The sequence below is a fragment of the Centropristis striata genome, chromosome 5 (genome assembly GCF_030273125.1).
Source record: "Centropristis striata isolate RG_2023a ecotype Rhode Island chromosome 5, C.striata_1.0, whole genome shotgun sequence".
NCBI lineage: Eukaryota > Metazoa > Chordata > Actinopteri > Perciformes > Serranidae > Centropristis > Centropristis striata.
The window spans coordinates 33,642,529-33,663,598 of NC_081521.1; the positions used below are offsets into that span (position 1 = coordinate 33,642,529).

At 36.9% G+C, this 21,070-nt stretch overlaps 1 protein-coding gene across 5 annotated transcripts in view; it reads left to right on the forward strand.

Moving 5' to 3' along the window:
• Window positions 1–21,070, forward strand: part of hoxc10a (homeobox C10a) — an 82,965-nt gene that overhangs the window by 22,178 nt on the left and 39,717 nt on the right. For 2 of the 5 annotated variants that reach the window (XR_009394352.1, XR_009394354.1), the window contains 2 exons: window positions 5,548–5,655; window positions 9,283–9,345. The gene's annotated coding sequence lies outside the window, so the exon portion shown is untranslated. Of the gene's footprint in view, window positions 1–5,547; window positions 5,656–7,275; window positions 7,593–8,213; window positions 8,390–9,282; window positions 9,346–21,070 lie in introns of those variants that run through there. The other 3 variants (XR_009394351.1, XR_009394353.1, XR_009394356.1) reach the window with 2 other exon arrangements.

A 21,070-nucleotide genomic window follows, 5' to 3' on the forward strand; every position in this document is an offset into this window, starting at 1 on the left:
TAATCTTTCTTGGATGGATCTATGAATTCGATAGAATGGCACTACTGTAATCTGTCCCATAAGGTAATATGATGGTCTGTTCATGTGCATTTGTGTGTTAGTGTGGATCTAGAAAGACTGGCTCTATAGCACAGCTCACAGCTGTCTGTTGCTGTCCACCCTGCAAGAGCCTACACCTCTGTCAGATTTAATCTGCACTTTCCTTCACAATAATGATAAAAGGCTTCAGATTAAATAGTTCTAGCTGTGTGAGGCTGACACCTCCCATGTGATATTAATTTCAACTGCCATAATTCACTAATACTTAGATGTAGATATAATTGTTTTATCTAAATGATTGATGATAATACTAAGTCTCATGCTACAGATACAGCCTTGGATTTACTTAATATGGCTTCATCTACATGGTAATATACTACATTTTATTATTTCACAGCCAGACATTGAAAAATATCACTGTCTGATATTTCAGTTTCTGATCATGATTATAATGCATCACTGAAAACCCCTAGAAACGTTGCAGACATCACAGTCCAGAAGCAGTAATAACATTACAGCATGAACTGATTTATATTTAAAGGAATAGGTTGACATTTTCTGAAATAGTCTTATTTGCTTTCTTGCCAAGAATTAGACAGAGCAAATTGGAATATCGCCTTCTACATGTTTACATGTTTTATCCTTGTAGCAAGTGTGGGGTTTGAGACTGTGACTGTATGAAGTGATGATATATTGTTAAGTGCGAGTGAAGCATTGCGTTGTGTACGGTTCAGGCCATTTGTTGGTTAATAAATAAATGCTATGACTCGTCAAGACCCAAGCCTTTCTTGCCACCTACTAATTAAAATGAAGGGGGTTAGTCCTGAAGTTAGGGATCAACTCAGGCTCAATTAAGGTCCTCCTTGTTTTGTTCAGCGGTCCATGTCTGACTTTTTCACCCTGTCCAAATGGAAGAATTGGCCTCTGATTGAGGTACAAGCAGTTGCAATAGCTGCAAAGAGCAGAAACCACAGATTTAGATTTTTTAGAGAAGGTGCAGCAACACTGGTTCACCCTCCCAGGAAATGGTGAGGTTCAGCCGAGAGGTACTGTAGAAGCCCAAGGCTAGAGCCACAATCCACCTTTACCCCATGCCTTTCCAAGCCAACCTGTAGCCAGCTACATTACATCACATTACATTACATTACATGTCATTGAGCTGACACTTTTGTCCAAAGCAACACTTACATTAAGTGCATTCAACCTGAAGGTACTAGCCTTAGACCACAGGAATCAAGTAAGTACATAACTTTTAAGAGCCAACTGTAATCACTACAGGAGTGCTGTAAGAAGCATTTAAAAAAAAAATATATATATATTTTTTAGGTTTTTTATTTTAATTTTTTAGGTGACCATGACTTCCTGTCACCACCTAGGTATTGTTGGGAGAGGTAGATCTTCAGCCAGTTCCAGCTCATTGCCACTGAAGTCATGTGTCTGGCAAGGCCAGTTGCAGGGAGAGGGATTCTCCTACTGGCCATCCTTTACCAGCTTAGTTGAATCCCGCAGACTGCACAGATCTTATCCTTCGAGAAGTGTAAAAATATTTTTGGTACATTATGAAACTGTGCGGTACAGATTAGACTCATCACATGCCTCATAACATTTTATTTATGGCATCCTCCTGCTGACTTCAAATCAAATAACTGTAGGCTTTCCTCAGATAACATGGAATAAAAACTCTTAAACGTTAGAGTAACCATTACCTTTTGCTTTCTCAGTTGAATTCTTTTGTTTTTGTGCATTAGTAAAGCATGCAGCTTATGACCGGAGAGATTTAAATATGTTGGACTTCAACAGATTAACCGGTAAAAAAACATTTCTTCATTCTTTGGGATCCTGAAGATACATTCGGAAAAGACAATCAGATTAGTTAGTATTATCATCACCTAGCACTGTTGAAAGCTTTTTGGTTGAGGTGCCTCTTAGTGAAATGTTAATTGAATTTAAGCTGAGCTTTTACTGTAAAAGATAAAAGCAGAAGGAGTGAAGTTGTAATGCGCAGCTCTTGACAATGTGGAAAAGAGTTTGTCTCACACTGGTCCAGACTATTGAGTCTCTCTGTGTTTTTATTTCTTTACCTGCATAAGTACACGTGCAACTCTTAACCCTCAGCTACACTATGTTTTGGTGAGTGTCAGTAGCTTGCATGCAATGCATCTTGATACATGTATGCACTACAAGGTAATAGATGTGCTGTCAATGCTTTTTTTCACTGGTCTGGCTTGAATTTATTTTAAATGAGTCGTGAGCTCATTCACAGCCATTTCAATTGAACTACGTCTGTTCTCTGTATCTTTTAAGACTTTATTATGAAGTCATGTTGCGTCTATATGAAGCTCTTGATTGCCTAGCCTGTACTGTATTGCAGATTCCTTGTTGATTATGTGCCTTCATGTTCACTCTGATCTTCCACTGTGGGTTTGGTAGATGGTCAGAACCACCGCTATAGGAACATTTGAAATGCAGGTTTTTTTCAATTGTGAACCTAAACTATAACTATAATATTTTTTTCTGTTATTTTTTCATCATCTTATTTTATAAACTGTACCCAAATAAAACGAATGCTGCTGAATGTCTAATGACTCCTTGAGATGTGTTCCAGCAACATAAAAAAATGATCGTAAATCTTAACTAATTTGTCTGGCACAGTTGCTTTTAGTTTCAGATAAAATCAACAAAAATATATAATAAGTCACAATTTAAAAGCAACAGAGCAGAAACGAACATAGATGATAGAAAACAGCTCACAGGAACCGTTGGACATCGCCCCAGTGATCTTTATTGCATTTCACTTCACTTCACAGTGAAGTCAAAGTTTCGTCAAAGGTCGAACATGAACATCTTTAGAAAACAGTGCATGGCCCACCAATCCCACACCCCTTCAAGTTATTTCATTCATTTTTAATGCAGGGGGCAGTGATTACTTTTGGAGAGTGACTGAGTGTAGCAAGAATTTCATACCTTAGACATTGCATGGCAATATCACTCTATAGTAGCCTCGTCACCTTTTTAGGATATATGAATGTTTTGGGTGGTCTGAAAACATTCAAGAAATGGCTTGTCTGCCATACCTTCCCTGAAACTGAGTCAGTCAACCCTGCCTCGGCAACACTGAGTCAGAGTAGCAGGGAGCACACAAATCATTTACACACTACCGCCACAGAATAGTAAAGCGATTCTACTCATAATTCTTGTATCTTTTTGCCCCATAAACTGGTCATATGTTGGCTCATTCATTAACAAGAAGAAGTAAGAAGTATTTGTTAGCTCAATGCTCACAAGAGCATGCTGACTTGCTCACAATGACAATGGTAGCACGCTGACATTTGCAGGTATCATGTTTACCCATAGTGTTTACCATGTTCACCATGTTAGTTTAGCTTGGTAGCATGCTACCATTTAAGCACAAAGTTAGTGTCTGATTGCAATGTCAGTGTTTCATGTATTGGGTAATAAATCGGACTGTGAAGGATTATTTAAGTTGTAGCATAATTGTTATATCTCATGTAATTATATCCCAATACTCTGTAATTACTGGAGTTGTCCTGGGGACCTTATAAGCATGTTGTGATCACAATGTCCTGCTTGTCACAGGTAGAATATTCTTTATACTGTAGTTCATTTAATTAAAGTAAATGTTCACTAGAAATGTAATTGCTTCGTCATGATTACATATCCAAACCATAGGATTAAAAGCTGAAAATGTTAAAATAGAGGAAAACAAAAAATATTTAATGTTGTCTATTTTGATGTTTCGTAGATGCTGAATGCAAAGGAAATGCAAGAATAATGTAGATGTCACTCTTAGTTTCCCTCTTGATTTCCTACCAATATTTTGTATTTTTATCCCTTTTTCTGGCCCAGGAGTTGTGTACACAGATATGTGTATTTATGGCAAAAGCACTTTTAAGTATTACTGTTTAGTAATACCCATCAAAGTAGACCCATCACATAATGTCAATTGGCCAGCAGTTTTTTCAGACTTCATGTACATTACTTTGTGATTGATGCCTGCAAAAGCAACAGACCATGGCTCACTCTCTGATTGCCTGTTTACAGGGCTCTGACACTTTTATAGCCCTCCTAATACCATTACAAAGTATTACTTCAACAGCGGGTCTCTCGCCTTTCCTGTAGAATTAGATACAAAAGGCTGTTTGCTATGATCACTTGAGGCTGCACAGTTGTGAAAATGAGTTTTTGTTGAGGCTGCATGAGGATTTATCGTCATTTTTACTTCCACATTGTCAGTGGTGATCTGGCAGGTTTCATTTAACTACCAAAATCACACTAACATGCATGAAGGCTATGTGTATCTCACAGTTGTTATTTAAAAAATACATACATAAATATCTAAAAACGAAAAAAGAAGTCATAAAAATGCTAATCTTGTAATTGTTTTAATGCAATTAATTGTAAATTTCCCCCTGTAAAATGGTAGAACACGTATAATGCCATATTTTGTTTGTTTGTTTTGTCTGTCCAACTGTCTCAAAATCAGAAGTATTCATTTACTAGAGAGAAAAGCAACAGATTCTCACTTTTGAAAATTTGGAACCAGCAAATGTTTAGCATTTTTCAATAGAGAAATACTCCTAATAAATGGATTGTTAAATATTTGACTGGCTGGTGGTACTAGATGAAAAGTCAGAGGATTACCAAAGTCATACGGATATCACTCCATCTGGTAGATGCTGAGATATTTCAGTCTGGTCCAAAGTGGTGGACTAGCAGACCATCATTGCTATCTCTAGAGCCATGCCAGCAGTATGACAAAAAAGCGGCCAGTTGCTAAGACAACACTTCCTTCAGCTCCCGCACAGTAAAAGTGTTCCAGTTTGCGTATCAATAGCTTGGCACCGCAGAGGGCGTTACTGCAGCTCTAATAGAACAGCAACAAGCAGGAAACAGAAAACACAGAGATTCCTATTTGTTAGTTAAATGTCTGCACAGAAACCCAGGAACTAAACAAAAATCCAAATCACAGAAACTCTCACATAATTACTGAGAGCCAAATGTATTGAGCCTTTTAAAAATGACACATGTTGAGTTAGTAATTCTGCTTCAGTGGCTAAATTGCAAGCAGGCACCTTTGGGGCTTAGTGCTGTTGTCTAGCAGAGCCATAATATTGTTGGATCCGTGTCGTTACCCCCTGCTTTGAGGAATAGTCATCTAATGAGCGTCTAATTAAGACACTGCAGATTTGCGGTCATCTATTTGGTGTTTTTCCACACAAAGAGACTTGGGATTTGTAACCATGTACTGTATTTACTGTACTGCATTAATTTACTTACTGTATGTTATGGTACATGATATTTCTTGGTGTTGAAATCCTTAAAGTTGATTTATTTAGTTTAAGTATTATGCTTCAGTTGTGTAGGGTGCCCCTCTTTCTTTGTGTTATTGTCAGTGATGTCTGTAAAGCTGAACCAACCCAATCCTTGCATCTCATGTCTTTATGTTTTTACTTTAAATAAATGTGTATTCTTGTTTTTGTCTTTTAGCTGCTGCTGTGATTGCTAAAGGCCCAGGCCAGTAACGGACAGCTGGGACGCCATGTGTTTGAACAGCCTCCAGCTCTTCTACATATATCTCCAATCAACTTGCAGCAGGTAATGGCTTCAGAAATGTCTTACATCTTCAGAACATCATGTTAACCTCTACTTGGCTTAATTATTCATATCCAGTGCCAGAACTTTACGATTAATGTGTGTTTTCTTCTTTTCTATGACCTGAGACACAGTATTCCTTCTTCAAGTGTAACTAAAGGGAAAGTGTTGGTTAAAGAAAAAAAGTCACTTAATGGGAATGATTAGCAAAGTATTTTTCTCATGTCTCTTATTGGGTGTTATTTAGATTATTTTGTATATTTTTGTATTTCTATATGTTCACCTCTGCTGCATTTGAAGTATACTGTTGATTTGCTTAATTCAGGATACAGATTCAAGAGTTTTTCCAGTCACTGTTGATCAGAGACCAACTTCAAGCATTAAATTGTTAATTGCATTTGTCTACATAAATACCATTTAAATAAATAACAATTTAGTCACAGTTTTCTGTACAGGTGCAAACTAAAGTCAGGATCCTAAATTTAAAAACACCTTTTCACTAGAGTTGGCTTTAATTTAAATATTTTAGACTTTACTCTTTAACATCAAACATTAAGGTAGCCAACCCCGCCACCCAAACTTGCAGCCCAGAACATCAGCAGTGAAGTAGGCGGATTTGCAAGTTTGTTTTAACATCTGCATCTATTAGAGGAGAACCAAAGTAAGGATTAAGAAGTAAGTTGAAGAGGGGGAGAAAAAGCAGTCAGGATTTATTTGCCTTCTAGCTATAAAATGGATGTGAAACCCTCTGTTGACGCTTGGAAGTTGTCAGCGAGGATGACTCAGCCAGACTTAGCGTGCCTAAAAGTTAGATGTAAATTGTCTAGTTAAATGGAGCTTTAACTAGACTAAGACTAAATGCCAATTTTCTTTAACTAATTATTTACTATTAATTAAAATTAATTAGAATAACAACAGATATAACTTGTATGATTCTGATAAGTGGGTCATGCTGGTTCTAAAGTCTGCACAGGTATAGAAAAGAAAAATGTAATACAAGAATATTTGAGAACAATGTCAAGTCAGGAATGCATTAAGCAAAGAATAAAAAGCAGGACATGTAGGAATCTTGTGTATAAGAGCAGTTCAGAATCATGACAGAGACAGATGCTAATATAATTCACCAGAAGTCAATATACGTATAAATAAAAGAAAAAATATACAGGATATTTCTTGTGGTAAAATATTTTCTTCCTTTTATTATAGACTAAAGAAAGCAATATTTTACAGATGATTATTTTAAATACCAGGCCTACAGAGGGCAATCCATACATCATTCTGATTACCATCATATATACATATATAGCAATATAGACCATGTATAGGACCATAGGTGTAGGTTTTGGTTGGGGGGGGGGTTGCAGGGTACACACCTCCTGCAATATTTAGAGCATAGACTTTTAAATTTGAAGAACCACTAGAGCGCGACTCAGACGCAACAGTGCCGCTGGTAAAGTAGGTGTCGGCATCAACCTCAAAAGCAATGGTTGCAATCTGCCATAAAATGGAAAGAAGAAAAAGCAAGAGCTCGCTGCTGCTGGAAGATGAGTCCTGGGGGTGAAATAGTAATTCCTAACTTTTGCCATGATTACTCTATTAATTATACAGCTGCAAGTTTGAAAGAGAATAAGATAAATAATAGGGCTAGATTCTGGTCTCAAGTCATTACAAGAACAAACAGTAATATTTTGAGAATAAAGTCACAATATAATCGGTTGTTTCAAGTCACATGTCCATGTTTTAGCATTCCCTGAAAGTCCATAGGCTACCATAGCCTCCAATTATTTAGACTTTCCACTGACTGGCAGTGCTGTGTCACTGTCTCTGCATCTCCCTCATTTATAGACACCTTTGCTCTGTTTTGGGAAATGTTTCACGACTCTTGGATTCTTCACACTGAAAGGCTTAGGAAAGTGGCTGTGAGCTGAACTTTATCAAAGGTGATCCAATTGTTTGTGTGGACAATAAATCACACAATGGTGAGCTTTATGCCTGATCATTAGTATTTTCAGTTAGATTCCACATCAGATGAAGAGCAGTGCATAGCTACTTCCCTAAAAATACAGTTAGCAGAGCAATAAAGTAATGCACAGTAAAGTATAGGATAGATAGTTTCTTCCCCTGAAATAATATGATTTTGTTATCATTAAATGATGACATTTGTGTTAACAAATTTAGATGTTACATTTTAAAAACACCGATACATGTGATATGTTCGGCATATGCATAAAGTTCTGAACATGAGCAGCAATTTTGATGGATCCAATATGTGCTATTAAAGTCAAGGGCATTATGAATGAATTAAAAGTCGAGGGCATTATGAATTAATTAAAACAAAAAAATGTGATTGAGGTGAATGTGTGCTACATGGTAATCTAAATAGGTGAATTGTCCAGACCAAAGGTGCAAAGCTGTGCGTTGAGTCAGCAGACAAAAAATAGAAAAGGTGATCTACATGAGAATAAATATTTGTAGCAATACACTTTCTGAATTTTTTAAAATGTTTTTTCAATTTTTCAAATTGTCGTCTGCCATCTAATTTTGTGTTTTCCTTTACATAGATATTTGCAACATAAACATGTGTGTTGAAGCTTACTGTTTGGTTCTGAGATGTAAGAATCTGTGAATTGGACTGTTGGACTCTAGGAAACTGCACATACCCAGAGAGCGCCAGAATTGCACGGAATGTCCACAAAAATGTGACTTTAATGTTTTTATTAAAAATCTTCCATCAGGAGTTTCCCTTTCATGCCATCAATCATGTGGAAAGACTCTTTTCCAAATGGTAGATATCCGGTTTTGGAAAAGGTCTCTCTCTCGTGGTTATTATACCCACACACAGTATGGGAGCAAGTTGTAAAAACAACATTTTCCTCGCTCTGTTGGCTGAGTGTGCATAAATAAACACAAACAGAATCTCTCTGCCCAGAGTATCCATCACTCGGTTTAAAACCGCTCCAAGTTAAGTCAGTGTTTCAGTGTGCAGCCATAGTGCAATTTGAAAACGAAGGCTATGGGATTCTGTGAAGGTCTCATATGTTGTTGTTCTAAATGGTCAGTATTAAACTCATGATGTGCTTTATGTCATTTTTGTGCAACACGTCACATGAAGAAGGCCTTAATCAAATCAATGCACTCAAATGTGGTATTTTCTTTATTTATTTCATTGTTGATTATATAAGTATTCTTGGATTTTAGCAACACAAGATTTGGGTGTAGTATGGCTTTTGAATATTGATTTGATTTAAGATAAAATAATAACGCAATGGGATGTTTTTTGTTCTCTTACCCAACACAGATGTTCCTTTGAAAACTTGACCTACATTCACAAATCTGTTGTCTTTTACTGAATTATTTATACACTATCCATTTGTAGCTTTTTAGCGGCAGAAGCAATACAAATGCTACTCTCTGTATACAGTCTGATGCTGTAATTGCTGCTCCATTTTTATGAATACAGTTTAAAGGTCAAATGCACCATTCCTTGATTCACATCCTGATTATGGTGCTGATGGATGTTTTAGATGCAGCTGCAGACACGGAGGCGTCACACTCAAATGTACCGTCTCTGAAAAATGACATTTTTAACACTTTTCAGATAATGTCCAAGTTTTTGTTTGACTCTTATAGGTTGGCCCATTCCAGTTTCTTGTTGGACTGCTGAAGGCATGCATGAACAAAGAAAGTACAGACGTAAGATCAGCAACACAAAGCTTTATTTTTCTCCTACTGAAGCAGTGTCAGAGTGAGTTAATATGCACACAACTAAACTAAATCCTGGCTAATATTGTTAATGATTTCTCCATCTTGCCTTAGCAGTAGACATAAAAAATAAAGGCTCTAGGCACAACGGGGTAATAATGACTTTGATGATAAACTTACTCAATGGTGGGTGCTGTCCATTTCACATTACATTATAATATATTTTACACTATATTTTCAGATGAATCAGCATTCATTTTAATAGAGATACAATGTAATGACTATTATTAATGTTTACTACTATATCAACTCGAACTACTAAAGGATTTGCAAAATTATAATTATACAATAAAAATAATACAACTAAAAAACTATTATTGCCAGTCTTATTACTTTATAACATTTAGTGAAAATCTCACCACAAAATAAGGTTAAACTTGTTTTTGCTGCTAAAAAGGTTTTTCATGTGCACTCAAAACACTGCAAAATATTTCTAAATGCTGTTTCAGGTGCATATAATGTAAGATGTAGTTTTGACTGTAGTAAAGAACAGCACTGCAAACAGCTGCATGATACTGCAGTTCCTAATTGATTTAAAACAGTGATGCTCATTTAGCAGCCTGCGGGTCACATCTGGCTTCGGCTTAAAACTGCCCACCCAATCAATTTCTCGACTTTAAGAGCCAGTGTCTCGCAGTCAATTCAATCTGTAGTTTCAGGAACATAATTTAATTGCATTTTATGCAATAAGGTTGCATGGCTAAACATTAAAATGCTCCTAATATACTGTACATCTTTACCAGCTCTTGGAATCAACTTCCCCAGATTCTGTCCCAAAATCAGCCAAGCTAAATGGTCTTTTTGTGTTTACTCTGACCTTTAACTCGGCCATGAAAATATATTTCTACTTCAGGACATTTCCAGAATCCCACAACATTCAAAGTGGGCTTAAGAGAAGCCTGGGAAGTGGTTTCACGGACCACCAGTATTCACTGTGAAAAATTAGATGATTTATTTATTTATTTATTTTTTGTCTCCTAGCAGACTTAGAGTTTTGTACTTTCCATTTACAATGTGTGACTGTGTTTCATAGTCTGCTGAATGTTTAAATGTGAAGTACTTTTATGCATGGAGCATACAATCTCTATTCAATGGTTTAATCAAATTGTGCAGCTGCTCTCAGTTGGGGTTTTTTTTTTGCTGTAGAAATGCTAAAATATTAGATTAGATTTGTTTGATTTGCCAACACACCTTGCCATTGAGCATTTTTTACTTCCACAAAGCAGTGCACAGCTATGAATTGCTCCAATAAATACACACTATGCATTGAAACATTATGAAAGATTGTTTGCATTTATGTAAAGATAAGAAAAATTGTTACATTTCCCCCCCTCAAAACGGTGAACAGCTATTATTCGTTAGTGAGTAATGCCAACACGTTTCCTGGAATGTTATATCTAATGTTTGTCAGATGTATTGTGGAGATTCAATGAAGAATATTAATATTTGATGTGTTTATTAATTTAATTATTAGCATGTCACTCGGAAGAAGGCTTTTTCGAACCCAAGATCCATTATTAGATGTATTCTTGTCATGATTGATCTCTTTTACTGAATTCTATCTGACTTTGTTTACATTAGAAACGTTTTTTTCTTTATTATCTACATTATTAGTCAACAGGTTAAACCCCATTCAGGATGGCTCGATGTTGCACATTAATTTGTACCCTGTGTCTTACTTTGGAAATTATTGCCATATAACATGTAAAACCCTCTCACGCATTTAATATCTTACCGATGCGGATTATTTTACAGCCCCTTCAATCGTTAATTGTGCAATTAAATAGAAAATTAATTAAAGCTCTGAAAGGCCGATGTACTTTTCTGGTGCTACAGTAGCACAAGTCAGGGTCCGAAGTTTTGGAGTTTTGTTGGCTTCTCCATAAAATCCCACGCAGGAAGAAAAAGTGAGAGAATGTGGTTTTTCATCGCCCTGTTACTCCTCTGAATATGTTAATAAAAGAGCTGGCTTGTATTTAAGTGTTCTTTATAGAATAATTCACAGAGAAAAACCACGCAAAGCTTTTTAAAAATCACCACTTAAATCAACAACAACATAGAAAACACGGAACAGCCAGCACGCAGTTTGGAAATCAGTTATTTACAACATAATCACAAATTAATAAAATGAGAATTGGGGATCTCATATCAGAAGTTCGCCTGGATTAAGTGTCTATTTTGCATACATGCAGGTTTTTTTTAACGAGTCGACATTAATATGAATATTAATTATGAATGAATGTGAATAATTCAAGAGGCAAGTTCAGACGCAGTTGCACATCCTTTTCTGTCGGTAAACAACACATGACAAAGACATGTTTGGCTGGGCCTAGAACACCAACAATTAGGAATAAAAAGATTAATTGAATTGACAAAAGTAATTGAATTAGAATCCGATGCTTTGCTGCTTCAATTAGGCCCAGTAAGGGAAACATCTGTCAGATTTTGTGATGTAATTCAGATTCACAACAACGGAAAGATCAATAAGATACGCAGCTTTGCGCGGTGCTGATAAAGAGCTTTATCAGTCTTATTATTTAAAGATAAGAGTAAACCACTCCATGATCAGTCTACTTAAAATAGATGAATGTTTGGCCATTTGTCAGTAACTGGAATCTGCTCTGGAGAGGCTGATAAGACTATTCGCAGGTTTTGTTTCGTTTCTCTTTTGGCTCTCAGGTTAAATGGGAGTCTCGGCTGTTTTTTCTGTAGGATCGGATTTGGAGCCTGCTTATGCACACGGCTACTGTTTTTGGTTTACGAGCGAGGTGAGAGAGGTTAGGGGTGTCCTCTCCTGCAGCTCAGTCTGAGCACAGTGACTTTGAACTTGAACTCCGTCTTGCTCATCTTCATAATGTGTGCAAGTCAACCTGCACTAATTTTAGTCCATGGATGAATGTGTCTTGTTGGCCCATCAATCCATCTCCCCGCATTACGCCGTGCGCAGAAACTAAATCCACAGCAGAATGAACTGTGATTCACCAGACAGCAGGCGACAGTAACTTCACCATAATTCCACTATGGTTTTCCAATCTGTCTTTAATTTAACTCGAGCTTTGGTTACTTGAGCCTTAACTTCGTTTTTGTCGCACAGCAAACTGTAGTGACCTGGAGGAAGTTTTAAATGAGACATATGGGAAAATCGAAACATGGTTGAAATTATGTTAGCTATTGAACAATTAAAGACGTTTTAAACCAAAAACGCCTCAGTCTTGAGTACAAGCAGTCGTGTTTGTTTCAAATGTGTAATCCCTGCGCAAGAGAGGTATCTGACTTGAAGACTAGAGCCATCCCACTTAAAATTAAAATAAAGGAAATAATCATTCTCGCATACGAGGAGTCTATGTTAAAATACATTTCAATATGTACAGAAAGAGTCTGTTTCAGTGAGTTTATTACAAAAAAAAGATTCACCACTTTTCTCTTCTCACGGCATTAATTGCATCATGTGTATTACGCATACATTGTTTACTATATTTTAAATAACAAACACACTGCTGATGAAAACATTGCCAGAAAAATAAATGAAAGGGTTGATCTGAGGACAGCAGTTTATAAATGTTTGCACATGCACGAATGAAAAGTGTTATGGTTTAATTACCCTATTTTACCTCGAGCGCGTGATGTGTAGGTTGCAGGGTATGAGCCAATAGCTGCGTATTGTTTGATTACAGGTAGAAACAGCTCTCTGGAACGCCTTCAGGCTCTTTATTATTATGCGTAATAACCACCGAAATGCACAATGACTTATAAGTACCATCTCAATGTATGTTTAGTGGTAGTTTATTTAGTAACTTTATCACATAGAGCGGAAAAACACGCTCTAACAAGTTTTTAGTCGACTTGTCCTGCGAATTCAAATTGTATCCGTCTGAATTTAGATTTTCATTATTTAAGGATAAAGCCTCATTGCCTGACAATTGCTCAGGTGCAGCAACTTCCCGTAGCCACGTGTTTCTGCTCTATTAGATTGTTTATTGTTAATTGAATGGATCCCCATTAGCTGACGCCTTGGCGACTGCTAGTCTTCCTGGGGTCCCTAAAAAGACATAGAACATGACATACAAACAACATAAACAAAAACGGTACATACAAGAAAAAAGGATAACAAACACGATTAATACATACATGCAATACTGTTAAAAAAATGTACATTCAAATTTACCCGACAAATGTTATACTGTAAAAATCGTCAGATGTCTATGGTGTCGATATCCGCTGTATACACTTATAATTTATCATTTCATTAGAGAACATTTAAAAGGAAGGATCATCAGGCTACAGATATAGCAGAGAAAAAGAAATAATGTAAGAAAACAAAATAAATCGCAACATTTTGGTAATTAGTCATATGGTGGGCGGCATCAAGTGTGTCTTAAGTAATTTTTGGATGACAATGTGTTTTGCGTGCTAGAGATGTGAGGAGGCAAAGAGTTCCATGACATTATTGAACGATAGATAACTGTGCGATTGAGTATGTTTGTTCTTGGTGTTGGAGGTATTAAATGGCCTGAGCTGGCGCTCCTGGTGTAATGGTTGTGTCTGTTTCTTGTGCATTGCATTTGGTTGAAGAAGTATTCAGGTGTCTGATTAAATATTATATTTCTAAAAATGTGAGAAGACTATAATGGCGTTTAACTTCAACTGAGAACCAGGACAGACGAGTGTGCATATAGGCAATATTAGTGCGTCTTGAGCAATGAAGGGCCAATCTGGAAGCAGGATTTTGAACTAACTGTAGTTTATATAGATTGACAGTCACTTTTCACAAAATATAGCCATAGTCACTTTAATGATGATATGTCCGCTTTGCCAAATGATCAAAGCATTTTTGTGATAAATATTCTTGTAGCAGCGTGTATAAACAGTTTGGATCATTAGCCTTGTTGATATGATTCAGTATAGAATATAGCATCCAACATCTCCTCATATCACAACGAGTTAAACAACAAGAAGCAGGTGCAGACATCTTTTTCTGCTTTGCAGCTCTTCGAAACCAACAACCCATGTGGACTTTAGGCTTCTCATACAATCACTGCGTACTGCACGTGGAAGTTGTTCTTAAAATGGCTTTCTGTAAATTTCTCTGATTTTTATTTGGGGTCTTCAAGCAAAGTGGGCTTCACAGCGTGGGATATATTAAAAAAGCAAAAACAAACATCTGCTTATATCAAATTTAGTTTGCTTCATGTTTTAAATCTTGTAACATAGCCTATATGTTGTGCTATGTAGTAAAGGCATGCATGTTGTTATATTGATAAATAAAGTAATATAACTTATGTTGTGGTTTATTCTATACGTTTTCTTTGCGTAAATGTAATGTCGCCTACATGCTCCACATGAGGTATATGGGATAGAAAAGAACATTAACGAAGATCTGAGAATTAATAGATATTGTTAGTGCATCTATAAACACATCTACAAGTTGATTTTAGGAAAAAATGTAGAATTCATTATATTTTTGGTGGTTAGAAAGAGAAACTTCGCATAGGATAGAAATGGATATTCAGTGCTGGAACTAAATGCATATCGCCTCTCATGCAAGATTAAAATCATATAATTTTCCTTTTTATGCACCCGGATTATTGTTTGCGCTTAGAAATTGATTTTCTTAAACAATATTGCAAAACAGTTTCTCACAGCAGATGATAAAACCGCGTGGTAAGCTCACAAGTATTCATAACGCGTGTCCTCAACATTTCGACACATTTTCTATCTGTGATCATTTTGAGACGCTGCGTGTTGTTACAGGTTGCAATGTGCATTAAGTGGCGTGGAAATATTGCCCTATGATGCAAACCTCAAGAATTAGGAAGATACCCTTGAAGAAGATGATTATGTTAAGATTGCCATTTCCAGGGGGTTTAGTTTCCTCCAAGCCTAAAGCTGCCGGTTTAAAGTGAACTGACCTTCAAAAATCACAACAATATCTTAAAATCCCCTTTTAATCAATTGATTAAAACTAATAATCAGATTTGAAATATACATGTTGAGCATATATGACCTTTCTATAGTGTTACCTATTTCTAGAATAATTCCTCATAAGTCGTGGTTCTGTTGTGGACTACACATTGAAGAATAAAACATTTTAAAATGCACCTGTATACGCATGTTTGATCCGTTTAGCCTTCATATGTTCTAAAATATATACCCAGAAAGTTTGAAGCGCTTTGTTGTGTGAGAGAAGAAGTGAGATGATTAATGATGAACGTGTGTGTCTTTTGTTTTGCTGTCTGGACGGATGGAGCGACCGCCTCTCTTAACTTGAACTTGGACTTCCGACGAGACGCGTCAAACTGGATTTATTTAGTCTGCTTTCTCACCGGTTTACTGACCACACTGCAGCAGGGGGATTACAATACGTCCTGCAGGAGTGAATGTTGGATAGTGGTAAATTAAAGCGTTGATTACGTGTTCTTATACATTTAAAAAAAAAGCTATTTTAATTTGTTTATAATTTATAATCAGATAAAAGACGGGGAAGGCTTAGGCCCATATTATTGACGAACATTTACTTGATAACGTGGTGTTCTAATAGTATTAGTAGTAGTAAAAATGAATGTTTATGAAGTAACTTTTGTTTAAAAAAATAAGATAAAACATATTTTCTATAATAATCGCCGTTTTGGTGACCGTGCGTAACAGATTATCTCAAGGCGCCGTGCATTTACTTTGTCCATATTAGGATTCTAAAATATACTTTATTGCCTAAAGTTGTAGACTGTTGTTCTCCAGAAATTGTAATTACCAGCATATGAAAACACCCAGATGTTTCTATCTATGTATGTGATCATGTTTATGTAGCATATTTTCTAAATTGTTCGACATTCTGCAAATGTTTGAGGTTTAAATGCTGGACAATACACCCGGTGTTGTATTCCTATTTCTAATTTAATCGCACTTTACCGGCCTTTCTCGATATTATGAAACTACACTTTGTGCTGCATAAATGACGCGCAAAGATATCTTCCTCTTAAATTAGGTAAAATCTGGTCAGCATTGAGTAGTGAACCACTGACATTTTAATAACAATATGATAAGTGCAGTGCATAAAAAGTTTTTAAAGCTTGTGTTGTATTTAGTAAATCTACTGTGGCCTGGCTGTAGCGGCGGTCTGCCAGCCTGCCCTCTGTCCTCTGGGCGCGGCTCCGCCTGGCCTGCTTTATTTTGCGGTTACGCCACAGCTATCCTCTCTTAGTCTACCTGCTCTGGATGAGGTTAAACGAGTCAAATCCGATGTAAATTAGCCCTAAACTGTAGTGAACGTAGTCTTGTTCACACATGGCTTCCCAACAACCTACAACAAATATAGTAGACCCCTAGTCTATATTATCAGTGGTAAATAAAAAGAAGGATTTACCTCGTAGTGATTTTCATACAGAAACCATCCACCTACATTAAAATAAATTTGAGAAAACCCAAGTATCTGATTGTAGAGCCTCTCCCTTGATAAATTAGCTGTACTGTACATGTGTTAACTACGATAAGATAAAGAAGAGTGTGTGCCACATGTATAGGAAGGTGTTGGTGTAAGGGGGAACACCACCCACTCCTCTGTATGGCCTAAACTCGACACTTTTGTGTCCTCTATTCACTGTATGTCGTTTCACGAATACTTAAGCTAATTCTGCTTTGCTTGGCAAACATGGCTTCCTTCCAATGACACCAGCCTATAATGGTGTAATAGATCCATTTTTTTGAAAACCTGAAGACTCACGCGCTGCATTCCGTGTTGGGCAGAAGTCCCAAATGTTGCATGCTTGTGACGGACCTGTATTTTAAAATGTGTTAATGCATATGCAGCAGTATCCTGTGAGAAATGCGACAAATAGGAATGTGTGAATCTCGGTGCAAGCTGAAATAAGAAACAAAATCCTACACAGTGATCTATTTAGGGCTGTGTATAATCTTATATATTCATTTCATCCCGTTTGTCACGCACCAGCACTGCACCGCCCTAGTTATAGATTTTTGACCACGTTTAAGATTTTTTTTTGTTGTTAAACAAAATCACGCGCCTTCCCATGCCCTGTGACTGCTGGCATGGACGTGCAGTGGTCTTGGCTTATACGATTATGAACATTTTTGATCGTAAATTAAACCCAGACTGAACGGGAAAACACCAGATTGAGATGCTGTTTTAGTTTTGTAGGAATGTTTTCATGACAGTGGAGTGCTCTGCTCTCCATCCTGCCTGTTGAACAACAGCCCACTTTCTTTCTGTCTGTCTGTCTCTTTACACACACACACACACACACACACACACACACACACACACACACACACACACACACACAGGCAACATAAAGCACAATGAGTTACTAAGAGGAAGCAAACATTGATCATTTCGCTGAGGAAAATGTTTACTTAACATAAACCTTAATGCAAAATACATGTAACGCGCCAGAGCAGGAGCTTATGAGTCACACGAAACTTCCAAATCAGCACCAGTCTTGATTTACTGTGAGGTTTATGTGTGCGCTACAGTCAGATTTTTGCCCATTCAATTAGTTCAGACACTTAATACTTCCAAAGTTTATCCCATTGAGTTTGACATGTTCATTTACTAAAATCTTTGAATTCTCATTTTGAAAAAGAGCTTTGACCACTGACCCTTATTCTGCAATAGTATGCGAATCTATTTCGTCATTTTAGTCGACGTAGTCCAGTGCTCAGTGAATGAACCACTTGGTCTAGTTTGATTATTAAAATAGGTTTTATCTCAAAGCTAAGGCTGAAGCTGGCTGGAAACTCGTAAACATAAACGCAACCTGATTTCAGCATGCATGGCGCAGACTCTACCTGCGAGCTGTCAACACATTCTTGGATCGCCTCATCATCGCCTCTTCAAAGACTTTTTATGCCAAAGGATTTGCATCATTTTCAAGACTGGTGAGATAATGTTTGACAAGTAACAGTATTGTTTTTATTGGCATTTTATCCGCGTCTAACCCAGTGATACGAAAGGCACGGAGTCTTTTAGACAGAGGGAATGCACTGCAACATGCAGAATGCATGAAGAAGAATGCAAGTTTCCCTAAAATCAAGGCAAAGAAAACTGATTGTCGTGATCTGTTTCTATAGGATGTTGTTGTATAAGATATGTAGGTTAGGATTTAAACAAGTGGGTGATGGAATGGGCTATAGCAGGATCAAAATATGCAACATATATACTATATGCATATAAGGGCATATTCTGCGTATACGATCCATTGGCTCAGTCATGTGAACATGCAGTTCCTGAGAGCGGAAGCCGCAGGTAGGCTGCATTTGTATGGGGATGGATGCTCTCCCCTCCCCCACAAACCTCCGCATCAGACGGGCTCTCTCTCAGTCTGACAGGGCCTGTCTGGAAGGACATGATGTCTGGTTGTCGAGATATTTACAGCAGCATATCATGGCTGCTTGTCAAGATATTGATACTCGTGTCAATTGACAGTTTCTGAAAAAAGTGAAACTGCAGCGGTCCTTGCTGGCTGATTATTTTATGCTTTTTGAGAAAAATATTTATCAAAGGAAAAGTGGACAAATATTTATAGAGAAAGCATGTATTTTCACTGAATTACCAACACAAACTATGTGCGGAGTTCTGATAACCAGCCACCACCTTTCAGTTTTAACACTTTAAACGCACTAAATCTGACACTGCAGCAGTTTACACTAATGTCAAACGTTTTGGTCTGTGGTGACGCACTCTGTTGTTTCAATGACGCATAGTTAGACTTAGCATTTTACCTCGCAGTACTCGGATTTGATTACATTTGGTGAATTTGATTAAATGATACTGACAGCCAAATTATTTGTAAAAATGAATAATATTTGTCCTTTCGTCCATGGCTACTTACTGCTAGTAGAGTTGTCGGAGTTGTAACATAATCTATGATGAGTAAATTTAACTTTAAATCCATGCAATTAAGGCCATTTCAGTTTGCTGTTTTAAACCTAATTTAAGATTAACAAATGTAGCCTACAAAGAAAATATCCAACGAAACCAATAGCACCTTTTCCACACGAATTAAAAAGTCAATTATCGAGAAAATACCAACTTTCATGTCAGTTGGCTGATTTAAATAGTAGTTGGTGGTTAGAATATTTATTTGTAAATATAACAGAGTTTAGGGGATCCCATTAAATGTAAAGCAGCTCTGCAATGTGAACCTGAACATGCGTAAAGTTGAAAAAAGTAATTTTACTCCTTTAAGAATCCACCTGTGTGTCTACAACCTGTCCACTGCTGAAGACGGATAATAAAAAAAAGCTTTGATATCGTTTACAATTAATTAGAAATTATTCTGGTGCAGGGCGTATATTAGATCCTCGGTGAAGTATTGTAGCCTGTTTGTGTTTTAAGATTTGGCCGCTGGTTTCTCAGTGCACTGACATTTTGCTGTGGTGGAAATAGGCCAGGCGCTTAAATATTTAATATTAGCCTAACCATTTATTTGTTGGCAGCATACAGACCAACGTAACTGTATGATAATAGTGTTGGTTGTTGAAGAAGTTTAAGAGAGAACATATATATTTTTTAAATTCTCTTGATGTCCCTGTATTTAATATGTACCTTTCTTTGAAAAAACTTTATTACGCTTTTTTTTCTTTTCTTAAAATATTTATAATGATATTAAAAATCTATAATTTCAGGTTCCGTTTTGGAGAAAATCAGAGACGGACTTGGCGTGTGATTTATGATTATTTTAACATATAGTGTAACATGATAAAATCCTTGTATTTTTTTTCCTAAATTTAACATCAGCTATTATCTCTGAGACTGTGCAGCCTGTTTGACCATTGCAGCATCCGCGTATCCCATGGACGAAACTGTTAACACATAGTCTCCAAACATTTTTGCATAATGTAGAAGTTAGGCTGAGTGTGAACAAAATGCACTGAACTAAAAAAATAACATGCTTTCATTCATGAAGTGAAAAAAGACGTGATCTTCTGAAGTCTGAGCTTCTATGGAAAATGTGAGTGTGGAAGGAGCGGGTTTCCTGCAGTGCAAAAGCTGTCAAATTCCTGATCCTTGAAAAAACAAAACACAAGGGATTATTTGGAGTTCTCTCTCTTCACACACACAGCAGATATTTTAGAGTAAGGGTCTCTAAATAACAGCTAGTTTGCATGTATACTCTAGTGTGAAGTTCATTCTTGTCTGTCTAGACTCTGATTACGACCCTGTTTGTCTGCGTTTTTTTTTACCTTGACCTTGGACTTCCGTGCAGCTGCCATTTGGATGAGCCCTTCGTAGTTGTAATTTCCTTGAGACAAAAGAAGTATAGTCTCTGTCAGAGGAAGGACAGGGGGACTAGCTTCCTTAGTATAGGAGGCCTTATTATTCCCAGGGCAACTAAGCAGTGCAAAAATGTTGATAAACTAGACACCCTTAGTAGGGCAGCTTGGAGCCTGCTTTATGAGTGACTCATGGGATAGGCATCACAAAAAGTCTCCTTTATTGACACTTTGTGGGCCAATCCCATCGGTAATATTACAAACTTAAACGTTTTAAATATTAACCCAAAAGTCGTTTTAAACAAGAGGAAAGGGATAGAGGATTTCCGTTTGTTGTCATCATATGGGTCTGGTGACGAGGTAAACTAAAAAGACGTTTTGTATTTTAAAGAAAGCTTTAGGCAGTGGGCAATCTGAAGGAGGATGC